The following is a 17,136-nucleotide window of genomic DNA, read 5'->3' as shown; positions in this document are numbered from 1 at the left end:
AGAGATCATGACCCAAGGTGAGGTTGGACACTTAACCGAATGAGCCACCCATGCAACACTATTTTATTTTTTAAAGTAGGCTCCACACATGGAGCCCAATGCAGGCTTAGACTCACAACCCTGAGATCAAGACCCAAGATGAGATCAAGAGTCAGATGCTTAACCGACTGAGCCACCCAGGCACCCCTGGACCACTATTTTAAAATTAAACTTTGGGGCTCCCTGGGTGGCCCAGTAAGTTAAGCAACCCCACTCTTGGTTTCAGCACAGAGCCTGCTTGGGATTCTGTCTCTGCCTCTCTGTTCCTCCCCTGCTTGTGCACATGCATGCTTTCTTGCTCGCTCTCTCTCTCTCAAAATAAATCAACTTTAAAAAAAACTCTAAACTTTTGGAAAGTAATTTTTTTATTTGTTGGGTCTGGTCTTATGTGAGAGGCATGGAAAAGAAAATGTTTAAGAAAATTTGTTTATCATTGGTTCATTGACAGTTTGCCTTTCACTATGGCAGGCAGCTAAGTGCATGAGACTTTTGAAACTTCTTTTTATACAATCTAGACATATGTGAGACCAGTGAAGAATTTTGGAGGTAATGTTATAAAATCTTTCATTTTTACTTCATTTTTAGTTTGTCGTTTCTACCTAATCCTTCTATTTAAAAACTCTGATGATTTCTATTCCTTTACCTAGACTTCAAGAAATTGTCAAGGTGCCCCATGCTGTTTCACTGAGACAAATATCTAATTCTACAGAATTTCATTTGAATGAGGAGTCAGATCATTATTATATTCATTTAATAATATAATAGCCTCTTAACTCTCCAATATTTTCATATTTGGTGTTAATTCATTGACATAGACAATTGGGTATTTTCACTTTATGCAGTCTTCAACAGAGCTCATTAGAAAGCACTCTTTGGATCCAATGCAATTATGCAATTATTTGGGTCCATGGAGTTCATCTCCTGGGTTTCTCCAGCTTCTGTGTTTCAAGCACACTCTCCTTCAGTAGTTACTAAAGCCTAGATTCTACATGGTGAAAAAGTCTAGTCCTACTGGTTAAACATATAAATAATCTATACTAATTTTCTATCAAAAGGGTTTAGTGAAAAGTATTCACACAATAGAGGATGTGGTTCAGAAACTTCAAAATAAGTAAAACCACATTTAAATTTAAATATAAATGACCTGGTAAAATATGTATAGCATTATTATTATTATCCTTATTATCATTATCATTATTATTATAAGAGGCAGAAGAATCATGTTCTGAAGGTAAGAATGCCTGATTTTGAGACCTAGGTCTGCCACATACAGGCAGAGCTTGTGAATTTGGAGATATCATTTGGCGTCTCTAAATTTTCTTATCTGCCAAAACTGACAATTATGATGATATAACTCTGATTTCTTCAAAATGATACTATTGTAAAGATCAAATGAGCTGACTGTTCATTAAAAAGTTTTGTAAATTGTAAAGTGCTATGCAAAATCAAAAATATAGTAATAAAATATTTGTTTAAAAATGCAAAGTAATATCTCATTTTCTTTCTTTCACCAAACTGGAGAAAACTGAAGAGGTTTGGAATGACATTATACTTTCTTGCCTTAACTCTCTTTGTTACACTTTTGCAGCACAACTTAGATTTCAGGTAATTATGCTTATTGTTTCTGATTTTATGAAGCAATATTGATTATATGATAATGTAGCTATGTCTACCATTAAGAATTTCAACCAGCTTGTATAAATATATTATGTGATTATGTGTTAAAGGAAAAACAATTAGGCCTAGGTTTTTCTTTTTTCATTAATTTTATTTAAATTCAAGTTAGTTAACATATAGTGTAATAATGGTTTCAGGATGGTGTGCCTGGATGGCTCATTTGGTCAAGTGTCAGACTTTGGTTCATGTCATGGTCTCACTGTTCGTGGGTTTGAACCCCATGTCAGGCTCTCAGAGTCTAGAGCCTGCTTTTGATTCTGTGTCAGCCTCTCTCTCTTCCTCCCCTGCTTATGTTCTGTATCTTTCTCTCTCTCAAAAATAGATAAACATTTAAAAAATTGTTTTAATTTAAAAAATGGTTTCAGGAGTAGAATTTAATAATTCATCACTTACATATAACACCAAGTGCTCCTTAATGTCTATCACCTATTTAGCCCATCCCCCCACCCAATACCCTTCTAGCAACCCTCAGTTTGTTCTCTGTATTTAAGAGATTCTTATCATTTGTCTTCCTCTCTGTTTTTATCTTATTTTTCCTTCCCTCCTCCATGTTCATCTATTTTGTTTAAATTCCACATATGAGTTAAATTATATGTTTATCTTTCTCTGACTTATTTCACTTAACATAATACACTCTAGTTCCATCCACATTGTTGCAAATGGCAAGCTTTCATTCTTTTTGTTTGCCAAGTAATATTCCATTGTGTGTGTGTGGTGTGTGCATACCACATCTTCTTTATCCATTTGTCAGTCAATGGACATTTGGGCTCTTTCCATAATTTGGCTATTGTTGATAGCACTGCTATAAACATTGGGGTGATGTGCCTCTTCAAATCAACTCCTTTGTGTCCTTTGGATAAATACCTAGTGGTTGGGCACAGACTTTTTCATTTTACTAGTTAGACATTTACTTAATATCTTCTGGGAAAAATATAGAGAGGGCTATTCTATTTTTTTTATTTTTTTTAATGTTTTATTTATTTCTAGGAGAGAGAGAGAGAGAGAGACAGCGTGAGCAGGGGAGGGTCAGAGAGAGAGGGAGGCACAGACCGAAACAGGCTCCAGGCTCGGAGCTGGCAGTCAGCACAGAGCCCGACGCGGGGCTCGAACCCACGAACCGCGAGATCGTGACCTAAGCGAAAGTCGGACGCTTAACCGACTAAGCCACCCAGGCGCCCCTAGAGAGGGCTATTCTATTAAAAGTTAAGAATGGCCAACGTAAAAAATTTTTTTAAAATGAAAAGCAACCAAATTTGAGAGATAATCAAAGAAAAGCCTCCAGGGGAGTCTTTTCTACAGTAAAGGAGGATGTATTTAAAGCTTACTGAAAAGAAAGGAGCTATTAGAAAAATAAGAATTGTTGATAGGAAAGGATATAAGAATGGTGTCAAGGGAGTGAATCAGGCAAGGAAGATGAAGCACAAAAGTACAAGTGTTCTTAAGGGACAAAGAAATTGAGAAATGCTAACAAAAAGAGAGAAAGGTAATAAGCTAGGGAACTTCAGATATCCCTGGGGTTACACATTAAAGAAATAGTTATTTATGTCTGTGTCTATCTCAGCCACTAAATTTTGAGCTCCTTGAAGCAAGATGCCATATCTTATTCATAGATGTGTCTCCCAGAGTGACTATCTTAGTTCCTTATTGATAGGAGGTACTCAATAGGTACTGAGTTGAACCTGAAAAAAATTTACCTATATGGCATGTTGGATGCTGACTATGAAACACAGTGATAGGTACAAGCAAGACAAATCTCATTAAGTAATGAGATTTACTGGCTCATTTATCCATTGACAAAGTCTTCATGAGCACCATGTGTGAGGAAGACTCCGAGGATAAAGCAATGAATCATATGTGTTAAGATTCTGTTTTCTTTACAAAATTATAACCCAGATCTTCCAAGTTTAGTATTAGAAGAATTTTCAGATGATCAGGAGATAGTTGGACCACATGGCCATGATTTTTTCCTCTGGCCTTCCCTTGTTATGGAGTCTTTGAACTGTTATTGAGACAATCATACGGGGGAGGGGGCGCAGATCTCCTTTTTGACACTATAGCCCAAATATGAGTAAATGGCCCTCTCCTGGTTTCCTGTAATGCACTTAAATAGTCTATTGAAGATTGGGAGATAACAAAAGGTAACCTAAATAATAGCATGAAATTCAATAATCTGGGTTGAAGTTATACATGCCTCCAAAGCTCCTGGCTACCCTGAAGGAGCAGGGGGAGACAACAAACAAGCAGATCTTTGGGTGCCTGGGTGGCTCAGTCAGTTGAACATCCAACTCTGGATTTCCACTTAGGTCATGATCAACTCTGGATTTCTGCTCAAGTCATGATCTCACAGTTTGTGGGATCTAGCCCTTGCTTAGCATGGAGCCTGCTTGGGATTTTCTCTGCTCTCTCTCTCTGCTGTCCCCCTCCCCCAATAAAGAAATAAACATTTTTTTTAAAACTTAAAAAAAAACCCAAAAAATCAAACAAATCTTATCTGTGTCCTTCTGTCTTGGCTCTCCTTTTGCTTTGATAGGAATCACCCAAGAGTACAGTTTAATAGGAATCACCCAAGAGTACACTTCCAAACATTCTGATTCCTTGACCTTTGGAGGTCAAATCTTACTTCATATCAATTTTGGGCCCAGTCACTCAGAAAAACTTTCCTGTCTGAGGAGTAGCCCCTTTCCTTGGCAACGATCAATAAGAAGACTTAGTTCTTGACCCTGCATCACAACACGATAAGCTGAACATTCTCTCAAGGGATACATACATACAGTAATAGTACAGGTGGGAAAGTTAGTTCTGTATCATAAGGTTACTATACTATAGTTTCCTCTTTCATTTGTATTTAGGGAAATGTGTTCTGTGTTTATTAAAATAGTGAGAATAATGGAGCTCCTGGGTGGCTCAAGGGGTTAAGAGTCCAACTTCGGCACAGGTCATGATCTTGCAGTTCGTGGGATTGAGCCCCCCCCTCAGACTCTGTGCTGACAACTTAGAACCTGAAGCCTGCTTCAGATTCTGTGTCTCCCTCTTTATGCCCCTCTCCTGCTTGCTCTCTCTCTCTCCCAAAAATAAACAATAAAACATTTTTTAAATTAAAAACACAAAATAATAAGAATAATATAAAACTAAGTTTGTAGATTGAGTCTAGATATCCTACCAAGTTCCGTATGCATAGCATACAGAAAGGAAAAAGACCCGTACATACACAGGTTCAAAATTTGAACCTTTATTACTTTGTCTCAAAGTACTCTGTGAAGGGGAAAAGGTTGTGGAGAAAGGATAGACAGGATGAAAAGCTACCCTTTAAATGTCTCCTATGTGGTAATATAGTTGTAGCAACACTCACAAATATCTCATTGTGTCTTCTCGACAACACTATGAATTCAGCTCATTTTATAGGTGTGGAAAACAAAACACAAAGGATCTAAGTGAAGAAATCTGTTCATTAGCTTATAATTATTGTATTAAATTAGATTGAACTCAGCTTCAAGCAGTCACTCAATGGATATTTACCGTGAATTTACTATGTACATTCACGCATTACAATATATTATAGGGGAAACAGAATGACATACATTTTCTGTCCTCAAATTACTTCCATTCTAGTAATGAAGGAAAAAAGCACTCCACTAGTGAGGACGTTATTCATAACCACTGAAATAATATTTTCAGATGACAATAGTTAGAGTAAAGCAACTATCCAGCAGTTTAAAAAGCTAATGGCAAGTGAGAGAAAAGAGGCAATGAACATGTAATAGGATACTCCCTGGACATGTTGGTTCAGGTTAAAAATTCTCAAGCTCCTTTAAATATGAAATTTGCTCAGTTATATTGAGTCATTCATTCCAAGACTGCCTGGGGGTAGGAACATTAATTAGAACCAATTGTAGCAGATCCAAATCTAACACAGATCTCCACTTTAAAAGGCAGGGGGAGGAAGGAGTGGCAAACAGACTCATATATCCAAAAAAGAATTGTTCTAGAAAGATCAAAAAGGAAAGGCAATTATGAAGGGAAGCTGCATCAGAAAGAAAAGCACTGAACAGAAAGAGAATAGCTGCTCTAAGAAGTAATAAAAACGGTATCTGACAATATACTGTAGCTAAGCACATGGATCTAAACATCAAAAAGACCTGGATTTGGATCCTGGCTCTCTTGAAGAAGGTTATTTGACATCTTTGAGTCTCAGGTTTCTTATCTGTAAAATAGGGGAAAACAATACTATTACTTACCTTGGTATGGTTGTTGTAAATGTTGAATAAGCAAGTGCAAATAAAATGTCTGGGACATTGTAAGCTCTCAGTGAGTGGTTTCTATTACGATTACTCAGTGATTTGAAGAGATTGTATCCTTGAATTTGGTGAATAGATAGTAATCCACTAGTTTGTAGGAAAGATTTTTGGACAACACAAACAGAGAAGTGGAATGGGGAGTGATTCTTGGGATTAGTGGACAGCGACTAAAGTTACTATATGTCCTATATTTCTCAGGAAAGTCCTCCACATAGAAAGGTACTGCCCATGCATCCTACATTTGAAAATGTTCCTTTAGACATTAGTGTAGGTAATAAAGAAAAAAAAAACAAAACAAAACCCTAAAACTCTGTAGAATGACCTGAACCTAGAACTGAACTCCATTTTATTTAGCCTTCTTAGCACCACACACCATGAGGATATTGCCATCATCCTCTGTTCCACCTGTAGTTGTCTGTCCACCATTCTCTCTCTTGCTGTTCTGTCATCTTGCAATGGGGCAAGTCAACCAACCAGCCATCTTCCCTTCTGTGGGAAGAAACTTCAGCCCAATAATGTAGCTAGTTCAACAATCTCTTCAGTACAGTATGGGACATATTTTTAGAGGCTGTACTAAATGTACTTTGTTGACAGGAAAAATCCTAGAAAAATGTAATCGCTTTCTGAAAGAAATATAAAAATGCTTCACAGAAATTCCATAGAAATTTTAGAGCACATGAGATATCCATTCCTCACAACACTTTAAGAAAATTACGTGCTATGCATGCTCTCAGAATAACATGCCAAGTAGTATAATTTTGATAAAGTGTACCTGTCTTTCTACCTCTTTGTTTCTTTATGCACTCCTATTTCTCTATTTTAATTAAAAAGCACATAATCAAAACAACCAAAAATAGTAAATCCGGTGGCTGTGTATCTATATTTTGGGGGAAATTTGGAAGTTCATGGAAATTTCTTCTCTGAAAACATCCCTGTAGCAATTGACTATATAACTTTATTAGCAGAGTCACATGTCAGTGTGAGGCCTGGATTAACATCAATATAATCTCTCTATGATTTCAATCTCTGGCTCATGCTTGCTGCACAGGATTGATTGCAGGTTACCCTGAAAAATGAGAACAAGAAAAACAAAAAGGCATATCCTCCTCAATGCAGTTAGCATGAGAACACAGTGACATGTGGTACTTTTGGTAAGGCAGTTATCTGGGTCATCCCATGTATTAGCATATAATTTCTTCTATCCACCAAAAGAGTTGGTCAGGGCAAAACATTAACTTAATTGATCAGACAATTGCACATCCTATACTATCAAAGGAAAAAGTAAGGAAGAAACAATTACAGTAGGTGGGTAGGTTTGTTCTGGGGAACTGATTAGGATGTGCTGTCAGAAAGTAAGGCATTATAGTTCATAATGAAGAAATTCATTACAGGAAGAGAGCCAAAATAGACATGACTTCTTTTGACCATTTATTTGTCTTACTGTAATAACATAATTACAAGACATAAGCGTATGTAGCATTTTTTGTTATTTATTACATCTCATAATATTTATAGTAGGTATCTTAAAGGTGAAGATAAGTTGTTGATGACATGAAGATAAGTTGTTTAGGGTATGTAATGTCTTGATTTTATTCCACAGTTTTTGATAGATGAAGAAGCTAGGAAACGACAATCCTGGCAAATTGCCAAAGATAGCAAAAGTATTTAATGTCAGAATTGGAAGTAGAGCACATCGTTCCTGCCTCCTGATTCAGTGCTAACAGATGTGTCTATTTCCACAATTTTTTTCAGGCTATGGTTACTTAGAGATTTCTGGTGAAGAAATTTCTTGAATTAAACACATACTTTAAGTATTTTCTACTTGTGATTATGTCTTTTAATTATGTCAATGTGTTTTGCTTTTATGATTTTTTACCTCTGATGAAATCTTATGGAAGAAAGTACAGTATCAGCTCCTTGAAGGTATCTTTGAAAAATTCACAATATTATGATTCAAAATAATATAACTCAGCACAAGTTTATGTACTATACTCATTAATTCAGTCAAGAAACCTTGAATGTCTACTATTATCAGGCCTAGTAGTTACAATTTCAGTTCTTTTCATGACAGCCTTGCAAGTACATATTATGCTTCCATTTCAGATAAAGTTAAGCAATTTGTCTGGTATCATGAGTGGCAGAGCCAGAATTTGTACCCTGTCTTAGCCCAAATCTGTCTTACTCCTAAAGTCATAGGATTTCTATACTGAAATAACATGTCAGGGGCCCTTCTCTCAAAGTGCTTTGGATATTCAGGTTGGGAGGAAGACATATCTGGCTGTGGGGGTTACACTGAGTACAGCTTTACAAAAGAAGGAGCATTGGAACTGGTCCTTGAAAGATGTTCTTGTTTTGATTGTGTGGGGATAAGACTTTGAGAAGTGAAAGTCAAGAACAATGTCAAACAAAGGTACAGAGTGGAGTCAGGGTATATGTAGGGAACAAGTTTGGATAGAATTTAGGGTTAGTGAAGAAAAAATGTGCTAAGTTTGGAAAGGTCTCTGAACCCAGGTTCTAAAGATCCTTGAACAAAATGGCAGTGGGGTGTCTTTACTAATTACCATTAGCTTAGAAATATAGATATGAATACAAAACACACATTCCTAAAAGTTTATTTTTTTTAATGTTTTATTTATTTCTGAGAGAGAGAGAGAGAGAGAGAGACAGTGTGAGCAGGGAAGGGTCAGAGAGAGAAGGAGACACAGAATCTGAAACAGGCTCCAGGCTCCAAGCTGTCAGCACAGAGCCCAACGCGGGGCTCGAACCCACAAACCGCGAGATCATGACCTGAGTCGAAGTCAGACGGTTAACCAACTGAGCCACCCAGGTGCCCCCACAGTCCTAAACATTTAATGTAACAAGGTTAGGAGTATCACCCTCTTCTTAAGGGGACTTTTTATTTTTTTTAATTTACAAAGGGTAAGAGAATCCTTCTACTTGATAAAATTTATGTAAGAGTGTTCAGCATACCAAAAATAAGCTTTATGGACCTTTTAGAGAAAGTAAGAAATTGATTGATTATTGGTTTCAAAAAGCAGACCATGAAAGTTTAATTGAAGGTGCCTTGCTTTAATTTAGATAAACATAATTTTAAGTTTGCTTTATTAGAGTTTAAACTTTTAGTTATGAAACTCAGTACAATGCCTTAACTCTATTTCTTTGTACTCATCAACCATCCAATGTTGAAATGATGGATTGTATGTATGCTGCACCCATACTGAAGCTGCTCAGTGTTTTTATTTATGGTGGCAGTATGTTTAACTGAAACACTCTTTCCCAGCTTCCCTTTCAACTAGTTGTGTCTTGTCATTAAGGTTGGGCCAATGAAATCTAAGGAAGTACTTTTTAAGTGGGTCTTCTAGGAAAGTGCTTAGAGATTAGGGTAATTTTTGCCCTTCCAGGAAAATGGATGGTATTCCATTTTCCCATTGGGTAGCTGAAATCCCAATGACCATAATATCTTAGATAGCCTCTTAGACCATGATATCTTAGTACCTGTGAACAGAATAGAAACATGAATAGAATTAGAAGACGTTCCTCTTCTGGGAAACTACATTCCCTTCCAGTATACAGATCCCATTCACTTCTTGGTCAGGTGCCTTTGCAGTAAACAAACTACACAGCAGTATGAAGTGGCCCTGACAGCTGTATTGGACACCGAGGCAGGAAATGAAGCCATGTTTAAGAATAACAGAGAGNTGGAAACTAATTTGACAATAAACTATTAAAAAAAAAAAAAAGAATAACAGAGAGGAGACTGATCCCTACTGACCACAGATGTGCTATATCAGCCATGAATTGACTACTACTAGATTTCTTTTATGTGAGAGAAAAATAAAATTTATTTTAAGTTATGTTCACTTTTGGTTTCTTATATAGCAGCTAATTGCTAGTAAATTTCGACAACATGGTATGGTTTAAGAAGTGTTACCAGTAATTAATTAATTATAAAGCTGTTCCTTGAGCATTATATATCCTTCTGTGATGTGCTAGGAATACAAACAGGGCTTAAATTGAAGTTGTGAAGGCCAGTTACCTACTTACATATATAATTACAGTATACCATGATATGGTTGCTCGATTTGCATATTGCACATAGTCATCTGGCCAAGAAGTGAGTGTGGGCTGGGCTTTGATAGAGTGCCTTCATACAGACAAGGAATCTTTTCCAGTTCATCTCCACAAATGAGATTCAACCTATAATAATGCCTTATCGTACTTTAGTTCAGTGATTTTCAAACTTATTGATTAGTAGTTAGCCTTCTTTGAAAGAACCCATATGCAGAAACAATGTGTTAGTCTGGATGTTTTGGTTTTAGAGGTCTAGCTCAAATTTGGATGTAGAAGAGAATTTACTAGTTAATTAACTACATACATTGTAATTAAAGTGGGCACAGTGTGCTAAGGAAATACACAGTACAGTAGGGCTTTTAGAGATGGCTTCACAAAGAAGTAGTGCTTGAGCTAAATCTTGAAGGATGATTTCAAGAGGAGGACAAAATAGGAAAGAGCATACTATGCTGAGTTAGTAGCTTGTGCAAAGATATCTAAGAGAGCATGTTCTGTTTTGGAAATAAGCAATTCATTAGAAGTAGGGGTGTGAGAGAAAGGCTGATAGTTAAAGGCTGCAGGTGGTGGTAAAGGCTGCAGGTGGTGGTGGTGGTGAGAGGCAGATCATTAACAGCTGTATATGCTTATGAAATTGGTCTTTAGCTTATAAATTATGAAAGTCACTGAAATATTTTTTAAAAATTTTTAAATTTTTAAAATTTATTTCTGAGAGAGAAAGAGAGACAGTGTGAGCAAGTGAGGGTCAGAGAGAGAGGGAGATACAGAATCTGAAACAGGCTCCAGACTCTGAGCTGGCTATCAGCACAGAGTCCATCGCGGGGCTCGAACCCACGACCTGTGAGATCATGACCTGAGCTGAAGTCGGACGCTCAACCGACTGAGCCACGCAGGCACCCCATCACTGAAATATTTTTAAAAGGAGAGTAATATGAATAGACTATGTTTTAGGAGGATATTGGGATGGTACTTAGTAGGGATCCATTAATAGACAAAATGCAAAAACTCAAGAGGAAAAAATGCAAGAGGAAGCAGGTGGACTTAAGGCATCAGTTCACCTTGATGGAGGGAATAGATTAATGAAAATATTTAGTAGGTCAAAATGGTAGATTGTGGTGATGATGAGGGAGGAAGGCTAAGGATGATTCCTAGGATTCTGCATTGGGGAATAATTCATATGATTATATGACCATTAGCATGATGGTACCATTTTTAATGAGAGAGGGTCACACAGATCAGGAATAGATTTTGGAAAAAAGACAATGAGCTCAGTTTTAGGCATACTGATCCTGAAATATGTATATACTGTCTGGGTGGAGATACCCAGGAGGAAGTTGTCAATTGACAATGTAGGTCTGAATGTGTGGAGAGAGCTCTGGATTAGAGATGTAGATTTGGAAATTATTAGCATAGAAATAGTAGTTATGGGCACCTGGGTGGCTCAGTCTGCTAAGTGTCAGACTTCAGCTCAGGTCATGATCTCACGGCTTGTGAGTTGAAGCCCCACATCGGGCTCTGTGCTGACAGCTGGAAGCCTGGAGCCTGCTTCAGATTCTGTGTCTCCCTTTCTTTCTGCCCCACTCGCACTCTATCTATCTCCCAAAACTAAAATAAACATTAAAAATTAAAAAAAAAAAGAAAGAAAAGAAATGGTAATTAAAACTTGTAGACCTGACCATCTTAGACGCAGAGTTTGGGGTCCAATATGTGCAACATGTGAGAGGCGTAAAGAGGAAAAGGTATCTATTATGGCCTCCATGCAGCTGAATATCTTCCCACTAAACAGTCAGTAAGTGAAATTGCTACTGTTGTGATTTATTCTTTCAGATTAAGGTAGTGTCTCTAAACAATTACCTCTTAAAAATACCATTGGGATGAATTAACAGGCAAGAGGATAGTGAAATGAAGAGAAAAACTGAGCAAGGTACCTGGAGATCAGTTTCTAATTCTGACTTTGCCATTGACCACCTGTGTAATGTTTAGCAAGTCACTTTGCCTTTGGTTCCTCATGTGGAAAATGAGGAATTAGGACAAGGTGACCTTCAGCGTTTGGTGGGCTATGATTCAACCAATAATAGTGTCTTATTATAGTTTAGTTGAGTGACTTTCAAACTTATTTAGCAGCAGTTAGCCTTCTTTAAACAAACTTTCATGCAGAAACACAATGTATTAGGGTGTTTTGGCTGTAGATGTCTAACTCAAGAAGAGAATTTACTAGTTAATTTAACCATACTATGTGAAAAGGTGGAGCTGTACCTCATGAGGTGACTGGAAACCCAGACTGGGGCATCACCAGGACTTGCTCACTTGAAATACTTTTTTTGTAAATTTTTTTAAATTTTTGAAACAGAAAGAGACAGAGCATGAGCGGCGGAGGGGCAGAGACAGAGGGAGACACAGAATCTGAAACAGGCTCCAGGCTCTGACCAGCCTGCACAGAACCCAATGCAGGGCTCAAACCCACGAACCGCGAGATCATGACCTGAGCCGAAACTGGAGGCTCAACCGACTGAGCCACCCAGGCACCCCTTTATATAGTTTGTTTGTTTTTTTTTAACGCATGAAATACTTTTAACTCTGTGTAATGGCTTCATGCTACATAAAGTATGTGGTCACTATCAAGACTTGCCATTATCAAGACTTCCTTCTTTTCTCAGGCTATCACTGTGGTGGAATAACACTTCTTCCCTTAGCTCCACCTGAACACATCCTGGGGAAGAGCTCTGTTTACTTTGGCTTGAGTCATATGCCCACCCTCTAGCCAAGACGTTGGGGGACTGAGCTGCAGCTGCCACTAGAGTCACCTGTTTATAGTACAGGCAGGCACAGTTTCCTCAAAAGAAAGGAGCACTCTTTGTAAGAAAAGGAAAGTTACCAGGGAGACCATCAGAAGGTCACTATGTAAAACACTACAAGCTTTCTAGTTGAAGTCCCACCTACCTGGTCCCCTGTGCATACCCTAGGTGGTTTCTGAAGTATACCTTTGAAGACCGAGTGAGGATCTTTGGAATATAGCACTGAATAATTGATTTTATTAATTGGATAGCATGCCAGGTGCCTGTGAATCCTTAACAAACTGAAGCAGTGGATATTTATTGATAGTGGTAGTGCTAAACTAAAAAATTTCTGGAATAAGAGAAATAGAAAGAGTGGTGCTGATGTTGATGGGGCGGAGGTGGAGATTCCGAATATTCAGAGATCAAGGGACTTGAGATGGGAAATAGAGAGGAGGCAGGAGGGCACCACGATGACCTTTGCCTACCTTGCCATTTTATCTAGGGCTAACATATCATATGGCATACTATATAATAGTGGGAAATGCTCATCTTTGGCTAAAGTGGGGGGATGGTCCTTGGTGTCATCCATAGACATTTTAGAAAAAGGAACAAAGGGGAGGTTGATGGAAAAAGAGAGTTGACGGACCCGGAGAGTGGCAGAGGCAATGAGTAAAGCCACCTTTCTTGGATGAATATACCCATGGTAGATGGTACCTAAAAAATACTAGAAATAAAGTCATGAGGATAGAGGGAGACAAAAGAGGAATAAAGTGAGTAAAAGATGAGAAGGTGGAGAAGAGTGTTGTTCAGTAAAAGGTAGACTATGTCACTGGAATATAGTTCGGATACCCTGTCAGGAGGTGTGGGAAGTAAAAATTCAAGATCTTCTTGATTAATACTTGTTTAAAAGTTGGACTAATGAGTATGACATAAGTTACATTTAATCATTTTACTAATTACATCTTATTCAATAATTTAAATGTGATATTTTTCTTTTCTTTTTTTTTACAAATAGTTTATTATCAAGTTAGTTTCCATATAACACCCAGTGCTCATCCCAAGTGCCCTCCAGATACTTTTCTTGAAAAATTATGTAGCTATTAATATAAGTGTACTGAAATCTGTAAAATCAAATTTAGTTGATTCTTTATCAAATAGTGATAATGTTCTTGAAGAAAAAACTTTCAATCTTTACCTTTCGAGCAAGCTGTTCAAAAGAATTTCAGAAAACAGATAAAAGAACATGGTTCTCAAGGATTTTATAGGTCCAGCTAGATATACTACTGACAGAAAAAACAGATCAGATATACTCAGATCAAATATTAATTGCTAATTTGGAAAAGACACAGGTGGTCACTAGAACATCAGGTGCTTTTTTTTTTAATTGAGAAGGAATGAACAATCTTATAGCAATGCAAATAAACTTAAGGGTTGTTTCAGAACAAATTGTACCTATACAGTGCTGCTAGTTACCAACTTGGTCAAAAAGGCCTTACTTAAGCCAGAAGTTTTCAATTGGATAAATCACTTTTCTTTAAAGACTTTCTTATTGTTCTTATTTTTAATCTTAATAAAAAATTGTAATATCTTACAAATGTGAAAAATTCCCATGAAATGAGACATCAAAAACAAGTTACTATTTTGTTGCCAACTTTGATCTACTATAAAACTGCTTTTTAAAAATGGTGTAAGTGCTAATCTTTTGTTACTGTTGGAAGGTCTTTTGAATTGGAATCTTAGTATTTTAGTATCAATGAAGATTTAATTTCTCAGCATCTATACAGTGCCAACTATTTCAAAATTATTTCTCTAATCTCAATCTTACAGCAAATGAGAAACAATCTGTTTTTTGGATGATACAGTTATACTTATTAATATGTAAAAGTTTTGCTTTCCTTTTGTTTTCAGTGAGTTAATACATTTGCTAAGGGTAGAGATTATTTAAACTTAATCTGCATTCAGTTGACTTTTTTAAATTAAAAAACCCAACAACCCATTATTCTTAATTCTGTATGTCACAATTATAATTATTCAATGGTTTGTGATCACTTACTGTGTAAAATTTAGAGACCAACAATGAATATTCCCTGTATAAATATGAGCTTCAGGACCAGCAAACACCACCATTTATTATTGCTTCCTTAATGTCCACAAAGGTTATCCCCTCTTCAGTCACTACTGCTAGTCAGCCTGTGAGAGTGACAGTGAGAGTGGCTCAAGTAAAAATACCAGTGCCATTGGCCTTATCCTCCTGGGTATTATGACTATGTGTTACCTTTCATAATTTCGTTTCTGGTTGTTCTGTGAGAATTTCCTGTTTAGAGATAGTTTCCCTTACAACAATTGTGAGCTACTTAATAGGGCCTACATATGCTTATCTTTGTGTTTCTGAGGCTAAATATGTATGTCTGGAACATAATATCCCCTCCATAGATCTTTGTGTATTATTATAAATGAATAGCTAGGAGTTTATATTTCTATATGTATTTGAAGAAGCTTAAATCTTTGAGAATATGCCATCATTACATTTATATTTTTCAAGTGTTTATTTTACTCGTTTCTTCAACAGTTGGTAGTATTTCTCCTTGGGGAAGAGTGTGTGCCAAGGAGAAATGCTATGGCAAAATGCCATTCAGGCAGGTTTACTATTCTAGGCTCCTGAATTGATTTGTTTCTTTGTTGCTTACAAAGTCAGAGATAACTATTCATATATATCAGCCTAGACTGAAGATGGTTGGCAACGAGTGAGGTTTCTTCCAGCATTAAGGCCATTTTGCCATCTATTAAGAAGATGGAATAGGGGTGCTAGAGAGGGAAACAGAAACTTAACACAGGTGGAAAACAAAGTAGCCCACGGTCTTCTCTGTCTTAAGGGGCTTCTTCAATCACTCACTTTCTGGTGACAAAAATGAAAGTGGTGCAATCGTTCCTTTGCAACGGTGGACTCTTGATGTCTGATCACTTCCGGCTAAATGATGATTTGTATTCCCCCCCTCCCCCCGGAGATGGAGGCCTTTGGCATTCAATAAGGCCTAATTAATTGCAACCAACACAACATGCTTAGTATGCTAAACAATAAATGGTTCTGTTGGAAACAACACGCATTTTGGGGGGAAAATACTCTCCACTGCTAATGTACCCTAATGCTGTTTAAGTATACAAGTCGGGAGCACGCACTGAAAGATTGTGCAAAACTGCAATAGCACTGTTCTGCCTCTAGAGTTGGTATAATTTTCGGACTATCGGTGGTAAAAGCAGAAGCTGACCCACAAAAACATAATAAACCACAGAAACTTAAAATGTCAAGGCCATATTCACCAACTAAACATTAACCTTTCTAGTTTACAGTTTGATGTTTTCATTCCGTAGGGGGCATGGCCACACAAACGTAATTCTATCGCGAGAAGGGAGAATGAGAAAATAAATACGATGGGGATGATCGCTGAGCGTCACAGGTTCTTTTATTTACTTTTTGCGATACAACTTAAGAGATGTTTTACGTTCAAACAAACAAACAAACAAACAAACCCATCGAGGATGTCAGGAAAGCTTTCCTTCCGTCCCTTCACCTCACCTGGAGTCTCATTAGCTCCCCAGACCAGCGCACGGCTTCGCGGTCAGACAGCCTCTGGAGAGCAAGCAGTAAACAGCGCCGAGTCCAGGAGCGAACACAGGGTGAGGAGGGCTCGCCAATCTCTTCCCCACCATGGTCTGTGGACGTGGATTTTTGACACCCCACCAGTCTTCCCAGCTCTGCTCGTCACTCAAGCCAAGAAAATTGAGTAAAAAATGCAATAAGGGTAAAGGAGAAAACGGGTGAGAGTCCTGGCAACCGCGCGCGCACGCGCGCCAAGAGGAAACGCGGTGACCAGGGGGCGGGGCCGAGGCCTGGGGCTGGAGCTCCGCCTCCTTCCCCCTCACCCCACCCTCCCGAGCAGGGGAGTGACTGACTCTCGCCAGCCCCTCCACGTCAATCAACCCTCCTCCTTCTCGCACTCTCTGCACCTTGTTATTAATCTCAATACCGATATCGCGCGGACGCCTCTCCCCCGGTCCTCGGGGGTGTGAACGTGTGTGAGCGAGAGCGAAGGCACCGAAAGCTAGCGTCTCTGTGCAGCAGCCTCGGGCCCGGCAGCAGCAGGCGCAGCAGCAACCCCCGCAGCGGCGACAGCCCCAGCGCCAGGAGGCCAAGGCCAAGGCCAGGCTCTGCGCGGCTCTCGGAGTAATTGCCGCGGCTTCAGAGGCTGCGGGGGCGCAGCTTCCTCCGGCGGGGGGCCTTC

General features: G+C 38.3%; 1 protein-coding gene across 3 annotated transcripts in view; it reads right to left on the bottom strand.

Annotated features, from left to right (window-relative positions):
* Positions 1 to 16,683, bottom strand: part of MRPL1 (mitochondrial ribosomal protein L1) — a 137,488-nt gene extending 120,805 nt beyond the window's left edge. For 2 of the 3 annotated variants that reach the window (XM_077770547.1, XM_077770549.1), the window contains exons 1-2: positions 16,431 to 16,683; positions 5,853 to 5,917 (exon numbers count right to left, since the gene is read on the bottom strand). The gene's annotated coding sequence lies outside the window, so the exon portion shown is untranslated. The remainder of the gene's footprint in view (positions 1 to 5,852; positions 5,918 to 16,430) is intronic. The other variant, XM_077770548.1, reaches the window with a different exon arrangement.
* Positions 16,684 to 17,136: the final 453 nt, after the last annotated feature.

Source organism: Crocuta crocuta, unplaced genomic scaffold, assembly GCF_008692635.1.
Source record: "Crocuta crocuta isolate KB4526 unplaced genomic scaffold, BGI_CrCroc_1.0 scaffold236, whole genome shotgun sequence".
NCBI lineage: Eukaryota > Metazoa > Chordata > Mammalia > Carnivora > Hyaenidae > Crocuta > Crocuta crocuta.
Note: the sequence above shows the minus strand (reverse complement) of the source record. Positions and strands in the feature narration are given on the sequence as shown.